This window comes from Anabrus simplex, chromosome 3 (genome assembly GCF_040414725.1).
Source record: "Anabrus simplex isolate iqAnaSimp1 chromosome 3, ASM4041472v1, whole genome shotgun sequence".
Taxonomy (NCBI): domain Eukaryota; kingdom Metazoa; phylum Arthropoda; class Insecta; order Orthoptera; family Tettigoniidae; genus Anabrus; species Anabrus simplex.
Window position 1 is genome coordinate 478,163,954 of NC_090267.1, and position 8,392 is coordinate 478,172,345.

The 8,392-nt window shown below is 43.3% G+C and overlaps 2 non-coding genes across 2 annotated transcripts; both read right to left on the reverse strand.

Moving 5' to 3' along the window:
• Positions 1–3,895: 3,895 nt before the first annotated feature.
• TRNAL-UAA (transfer RNA leucine (anticodon UAA)) lies at positions 3,896–3,979 on the reverse strand. Its single transcript has one exon. It is a non-coding gene; the product is annotated as a tRNA-Leu (tRNA).
• Positions 3,980–8,027: 4,048 nt separating this feature from the next.
• On the reverse strand, positions 8,028–8,111 carry TRNAL-UAA (transfer RNA leucine (anticodon UAA)). Its single transcript has one exon. It is a non-coding gene; the product is annotated as a tRNA-Leu (tRNA).
• Between the last annotated feature and the right edge of the window lie 281 nt (positions 8,112–8,392).

Consider the following 8,392-nt stretch of genomic DNA (forward strand, 5'->3'; position numbering starts at 1 on the left):
ATGACTGCCCGTCTACGGTAAGTTGCTTTATTTTATTTATAAATTTTGACAATACAATTATGTGTTGCGTGGTTTATTATCTTGAAATATCAGTCCATGATTTGAAATAACGGGCAATTGGTCAGCATTTCTGTGTTAGCTGTTATGACACTAAATAATCTGTTGGTACCGTATGGTACCGTACGGCGCTTACCGCACCTCTCTGTTCCTTTTCTCCACCATGCTTCTAAGGGCGATTCTAAAGAAACAATTCATACTGTAGTTGCAAATAATGATTTATATTTGTCATTCAATTGTGTAATTGTGGATTTTACTAGAAGATATCCACGTTATAACACACGTGGCGAGCGCGATGTATCGCGTCCAATGATACATGAATTTCATTCGAGTGGTTTGACCAAATACAGTAGAGACGTTTTGACGCTTGAAGAGGTGCTACATGTTATTGAAGAAGAGGATACTGATGCTGAAGCCATATACATTGAACCGCCGGAATGTAATGTATTATCTGATGAAGATCCGGCTAAGGAAAATGAAGCGAGTCTCGCAGATAACCTTACTGGAGGTGAACTCCGAGCACCAGCTGAAGTAGTGCTGAGCGAGTAAATTCCGCACAAGAGTACAGAATCCATGTCCGATAATGATTAATAGCCCGCAAAAAGAGAAAATCATCACCTTGTACACCAGCTGTCCGGATGGCAGATAACCTAGTTCCCCACAACAATCCATTACCGTAGTGCTAAATGTTCCACTTTTCGAAATATGATGCTGACCGAAATATTTTGAGTTTAATTTTAACGATGAAATTATGAATTTCTTGTGATCTGAAGCCAGCAAGTATGTGCTTTTTAAATAAGAAGAAGATCCTAAAGTAACCCCCGAAGAAAGGAAAGTATTCTTCATGACCTTACTTCTCAGTGGCTATGTACAAATGCCACCATTAGAACTAGGAAGGTGCAAGATAGGTTATGTAACACTATATATATGGGTGGTATTTTGAAGAGAAATAAATACAGTTGTTCACGCTTCTTTTCTTTTTAGAGTATCTGACACTTTGAGATTCAATGACCTATATCACTATATCGTTCCAACAAACCAACGCCGGCACTGCGCTGCCGCAGGATTCGAATCCCGCGGCCGAAAAGAACGCGTCCAGTGTAGTGTGGGAGTCTGTGTAAACTACTTTTGCCAGTCTGATCTAGTGAAAAGTGGGAATAGGTTAATAAAAAATGAAGTCTATAATAGTATCATTCCAATTTCCTAAAGATATGTCACGTCTGAGCTAATGTTATTTTTCGGAATTCCCAAAGGGATGTCACAAATGAACGTATAAACACAGTTTTTCTTTAATTCAATACTAAGTAATTTGTAAGCGATATTCTGTAACAATATTAAGCATAAAATTTTATGGTATTCGAAGGAGGTAACAATTTCTATGTTTCACCCAAAAGGTATGTCAAGCGCCGTGCGGTACCATACGGTACCAGGCCCTCATTTAGAAACCAATCATCCAATTTTTAGAAAAATGACTTGTAAGTGTTCTATAGGATGTGAAAGCTGGGAATATTAAACAAAAATTTAAAAATCGAAAATTGAGAACTCCGGCGTTCCCGGGTTAATTGTTTGACTTTACATCTTCTAAAACGGAGTTTTTATTAATTCACGACGCAGCCTCCTATGTGGCTGACTTCCACAATGAGCAAGACTGAATAAACGAATGAACCCCTTTCCACTTAGCCCACTCTATTTATAAGTCCAGACAGAGACACCACGCCAGGGAAATCACCAAGACATACACTTCGCTCCTTTTTGCAGAGAAGAGTTTGGTTCCTACGCTTATCCCGCGCAAATTTTATAACAGAAGGCAATGACTATTTACACCGCCAATCAATTCATAGCACTCGGAAAATTATGACACATTTTTCTGTCTAGTTTCTCTGGATTTCGTCCATAAGCGTAGATATTATCCTCGTTTCATAAGTTGCCAGTCCTGCTTTCTGCCACTCTCCTTCTTATCAGGGTGGCAAATGTGATTTCCCTAACAGCATTCGAGTCCTTGCTCTCTCTCTCAGCGTGCCACGCCCGTCCTGGCGTTCTCTGCCTCCCTCGCGCTCTGAGGTACATTTGGCACCTTTCTGATTTCGACTCGCTGGTACCACATTTCTGATGAGTTAAATATTAATTTTCTCTCACCATGAACGATATGGTTCAAAATGTAATAATCTAGATTGCTTTCCTGAATCTGGGGCACGATCATGAGCTTCTCCGTGGTATTTTTCTGATCGGTTATGGTGACTCTTTCCGATGAAATAAACGAGTTATTTTGACTTTAAATATCAATATGAGTCCGCCTGTATGGTGTAGTGGTAAGTGTGATTATCTGCTACTGCCGGAATCCCGGGTTCAATTACCGGCAAGGTACGATATTTGAAAAGTAGTACGAGGCCTGGAACGGAGTCCACTCAGGCTTGCGAGGTCAACCGAGTACAGGAGAGTTCGATTCCCAGCTCAGCCATTCTTGAAGTGGATTTCCGCTGTTTCGCACTTCTGATCCAGGCAAATACCGGAATGGTACGTAATTTAAGGCCAAGGCAGGTTCCTTCCACTTTGTCTCTCCCTTACAATCTTCCAATCCACTCACAAGGCCCCTGCTCATCGTAGCAGGTGAGGCAGCCTGTGTGAGGTACTGGTCCTACTTCCCAATTTTGTCCCCGATCGACAGTCTCACGCTCCAGGACGCTGCCCTTGAGGCCGTTAGGGGAGGTATACCTCGCTGAGTGGGAAAAAACAAACCTAGAGGGTAAACAGTTTAAGAAAGAAAGAAAGAAAGAAAGAAAGAAAGAAAGGAGAATCACATTGTTACTGTCTGTCTGTTGAGTCATCAGCCCAGAGGCTGGTTGGATCCTCAAATAGCACCACCAAAGGTTATGCGGTTATAAGGAAACCGCAGAAACCAATGGCAGCACCAAAATGAGGAGTACTAGGCAAGACGAGGAGTGAGGTATTTTGCCATTGCTTTCCTCACTGGGTCAGAAAGTGCTATTACAGCACGACTGACCCTATCAGCAACACCTTTCATAACACTCAGATGCACTAGTCGTGCTCTGAATGTCATTACTCAGCACCACCCATACCCCAGCAGTTTCCATATTGTCACAGCCATGGATGTTGACTGGGACTTTGGTGAAAGCTACACTATACTCTGGCCTGTGCCAAGAGATGGATACAAAAGTACTGTATCCATCAAGAAATGGCAGCAGGCAAACATTGTTACTAACTTATATTATTTCTACAACGAACAACGAACTTTGGAAAATGTAAGAAAATTGTCGCGAATTTTGGGGTTCGAACCCACGCTTTCCCTCAAAAACCGGAACTTAAGCCTGGCGCCTTTGACCGCTCTCTCAACCTAGCTTTAAGCATTGAATGGAAGGCTCTAGTCTCAATGCTTCCAATCGTAAGAAGTACAAGATCATTCATTTCCCCTCATTGAGAAATCTTTAGGCAAACCAGTTTCACATAAATTCTGTGTACATCTAAATTACTTTCCTGAATCTGGGCCACGATCTTATGCGATGGGATGTATGTCTTATGTCATATGAATTTATGTGACTAATGAATTATGCTCTACCGAGCTCGATAGCTGCAGTCGCTTAAGTGCGGCCAGTATCCCAGTAATCGGGAGATAGTGGGCTCGAGCCCCACTGTTGGCAGCCCTGAAGATGGTTTTTCGTGGTTTCCCATTTTCACACCAGGCAAATGTACCTTAATTAAGGCCACGGCCACTTCCTTCCACTTCCCAGGCATTTCCTATCCCATAAGACATATCTGTGTCGGTGTGACGTAAAGCAAAATAGCACGAATTATGCTCTTTTATTAAACACTAAAAAGTTACTGCCAGGTGTGGGGTTCGAACCCACGCTCCCTCTCGGGAACCAGAACTTAAGTCTGGCGCCTTAGACCGCTCGGCCAACCTGGCTTGCACAACTTGCGTGGAAAGCTCGACTCTCAATGCTATCAATCCTAAGCAGTATAAGGATGAATTACTTCCTCTCATTCAGAAATATTTATGCTCGGCCATCCTGGCTTGTATCGTAGTTGTAGGAGACATTTTCTCAAAGCTTTCGATCATACGCATTACCAGGTTTCATACATGCAATGTTCAAAATGGCCGGCACGTAGGTTCTTTGCTTCTTGTACCGGAATTTAATGAGACAGAGCAACAGGTTGCTAGAGAAGGACTTTGTCAGGTTAGCAATAGCCAAACGAATCTAACAAACGAATTATATCGGGAGGCACACCTCATCCCCGTGCAGTTAAACGAATCGCCTTAAGGAACGCTTTCTATCATACAACACTTGAAACAGCTAGTGCATGAAGTTGAGATATCGATCAGAAGATGTCAGTACTAAATAACACAGTAATATGTTATTTCAAAGTTTCCTAAAGTGATTTAATTTCTTTGTTTTGTTTTGGTGTATCACAGGAATTTCGCACTTTTCTCCATAGATGCCTCTTCTGAAAACTGAGGTCATGCACTCTGGTGCAAAGTTCAATAATTAGTGATTAGAAGAAGTTTTGTGTTTTTAGATTTTCCGAACTGAATTGGCTTTCATTATTTTGATACTTCAAGGTTTGCAACACTTCCATCTCATCCCGACAGTGTTGGTTTTTAACCAATAATGAATTTTCTGTATTTATTTTTTCAACCAATCATAGGCTTCTTGTAACTTTCGATTTTCCAATAAAATGAGAGGGTGTGTCCGGATTTAGTCCAGAGCCCTCTCGAAGCTACCCCTCGGGTATAAAGTCTGTGACTTTTTCAAGTTAATTTGTCTGCTAGATCGTCGAAATTCTGAGCATGTTTGTTAAGGGAGGAGGCGGGTTCCTCATTCTTCGGCAGGCAGAACATCAGTCCAGGTAATGGCCACCAGTTTTCTATCTCTGTAGTTATCTCCGCAAACTGACCCGAGGGGAAGGTTCTAATATTTAACTATGTAACTGTCACTTTTCTAAAATGTAAATTTTCTTGTTTATCTTGCAAAACTTCCATGAAAATCCTAGAGACTTAAACTGTAAATCGGGGGTAGAGAGTGCGTTACCCTCTCGAATTCCCCTTCAACTTATCTTGAGGTGACTACGATTTTGTAACTGTTTTTCTCCCGTAAATCATTAATTAACTTATCCTTCTAGTCACCTCAGTAGTTTGGGATTAGCCTCTGCATCATTGGGCTACAAACCCAAGTAGGGTTTTAAACTCGGTGTTCAAGGAGCGCAAGTGTACGCCTCCATACATTTTTGAGTTTGGGCCAGTAATTTAACCTGTTCTTTATCACGAAGGCCCGGTAGCATAGGTACTAGATACCCATGTGTAATCTGAAAGGTATGGTGTATTGTAGGTTGTGCCTAGAGAGGTCAGAACTTGTAAGGTATTGTGTAAAGTTGCCTTGAGTAGGCCGTAAGAGTTTGGGAGTTCAGTCTCCTTGATAGAATTTGGAGAGCATGTGAGCTCTTTCCAGATATTTGTGTAATGTTGAGTGGTGCCTTTGGAAGGCCGTAAATTGTAACTGTTGGAGCAAAGTGCTCTTCAAAATTGTGGTTTGAGAGATTTCTCTCCTTATCTAAACGCAACCTTAGCGACTTTGGAAACTTGTAGATTACCTATCCTTCGGTTTTCTATCCTTGTATCAAAATTGATGTTTTGTACCTGACTACCCGCACCTGAAATATTGTTTGCTAATATATCATTTTCTGAAAATAAATATAACCTTTATTTTAAAGTTTTAAATGAATCTTTGACTTTCGTAGACAGACCCATTCCAGCCCGCACTTTCTTTCACCTCTGCGTTTCACAGATAACCCCGGAACACGAATAAACCAACTTTGAGAAATAAAGCCCAGGAAATATTGCTCAAGATTTAAAACTGTTTTATCTTGTCGTGTTTTATACTGTAGCACACCAAAGCACAGTCCGGAAGTGTCATGGTCTACCGAGCGACCGCTGCTCATTCAAAAGACTGGGTTATGATGTGTCATGTGGTCAGCACGACTAATCTTTCTTTGTTTCTTAGTCCGTTTACCCTCCAGGGTTGGTTTTTCTTTATCTTGTAAAACTTCATGTAAATCCTAGAGACTTAAACTGCAAATCGGGGAAAGAGAGTGCGTTAGCCTCTCGAATTCGCCCTCAACTTATCTTGAGGTGACTATTATTTTGTAACTGTTTTTCTCCTGTAAATCAGCGAGGGATCCTATCTCTACCATCACAAGGGCAATGTCCTGGACCGTGATTTGGTTCGAGGAATACAAATAGCGAGGAGGACCAGTATATCGTCCAGGTGGCCTCACCAGCTATGCTACACAGGGCCCTGTGGGGGAATGAGAAGATTGCAAGGGACAGACAAGGAAGAGGGTCGGAAGCGGCCGTGGCCTTAAGGTAGGAACCACTCTGGCTCTTGCCTGGAGGAGAAATGGGATGAAACGAAAAACCACTTCGAGTATCGCTGACGTGGGAATCGAACCTTCCTCTACTCAGTTGATCTCTCGAGGCTGAGTGGACCCGGTTCCAGCCTTCGTATCATTTTTCAAATTCCGTGGCAGAACAGTGCAACGAAAACGGGCCTCCGAGTGTAGCAGTAATCGCACTAACCACTACACCACGAAGGCGGACCTTCTAGTTCTTCAACATTTAATAGCCGTCTAGCCAGTTAGTTCCGAAATCAACTGAGTAGAGGGTATTTTATTCCCACCTCAACCATCCTCGAAGTGGTTTTCCGTGGTTTCCCACTTTTCCTCGCGCAAAGGTTGCTATTGTATATAACTTAGGACTAAGGAGGCTCCCTTCCCCTTTTTAAACAATAAGCATCATTATCATCATCATCACCGAATTTCCCATGCCTCCACAAGGCCCCTGTTCAGGGTAGCATGTGAGACGTCCTGGCGAGGTACTGCTCCTTCAAATCAGTTGTATCCCCTGAACGAAGGAAGGAAAACAGCAGATTGTTGCTAACCTGTACTATTTCTACGGTTTCAGTCATTCTTCTTCTTCTTTACCTGATTACTCTACAGGGTCAGATTTTCCCTCGGAATCAGCTAGGGATCCCATCTCTACCGCCTCAAGGGCAGTGTCCTGGAGCTTCAGACTCTGGGTCGGGATATACTTGGGGGTATGCTGAACAGGGGCCTGGCGGGAGGATGGAAAATTTTAAAGGGATAGGCAAGGAAGAGGGATGTAAGCGGCCGTGGCATGAAGTTAGGTACCATCCCGTCATTTGCCAGGAGGAGAAGTGGGAAACCACGGAAAACCAGTTCCAGGATGGCTGAGGTGGAAATCAAACCCACCTCTACTCAGTTGGCCTCCCGAGAATTGAACTCGGGCCTCCGGTGGTGGCAGCTAATCACAATAACCACTACACCACAGAGGCGGACCAGTTTCGATCATATTGTGGACAATATTCCACAGTATTTTCGATATAAAGATTCTGTGCTGGCCCGCCTCTGTGGTGTAGTGGTTAGTGTGATTAGCTGCCCCCCCCGGTGGCCCGGTTTCGATTCCCGTCTCTACCACGAAATTCGAAAAGTTGTTCGAGGGCTCGAACGGGGTCCACTCAGCCTCGGGAGGTCAACTGAGTAGAGGTGGGTTCGATTCCTACTTCAGCTATCCTGGAGGTAATTTTCTGTGGTTTCCCACTTCTCCTCCTGGCAAATTCGGGATGGTACCTAACTTAAGGCCACGGCCACTTCCTCCCTTCTTCTTTGTCTATCCCTTCTAATATTCCTAACCCTCAGCAAGGCCCCTGTTCAGCATAGCAGGTGAGGCCGGCTGGGCGAGTTACTGATCATCCTCCCCAGTTGTATCCCCTGACTCATTGTCTTACGCTCCAGGACACTGACCTTGAGGCGGTAGAGTCCGAGTACGAAGGAAAACCAACCCTGGAGAGTAAACAGATTAAGAAGAAGAAGTTTCTGTGCTGATTCTTGGTCTCATGGGAAGAAAACTTATAAACTTTGGCATATTATAAGAAAATTGTTGCCAGATGTGGGGTTCGAACCCACGCTCCCTCTCGGGAACCAGAACTTAAGTCTGGCGCCTTAGACCGCTCGGCCAACCTGGCTTGTAACCTCTGCGTGGAAGGCTCTACTCTTAATGCTATCGATCCTAAGCAGTATAAATACGAATCACTAACCTCATTCAGAAATATTTATGCAAACGTGTTTGCGCAGAAATTCTGTGTACATCTGATGATCTAAAAATGCTTTCCTGAATTTTGGGGTGGCTAGATATTCAGCTTATACATGGTGGGCCGATTGCAGAAACGGTATTTAGACGTTGTTTACGATTAAACGTCTATGTATGACTGCCGCATTGCAAAGACGTTATTTATCGCTTAGACAC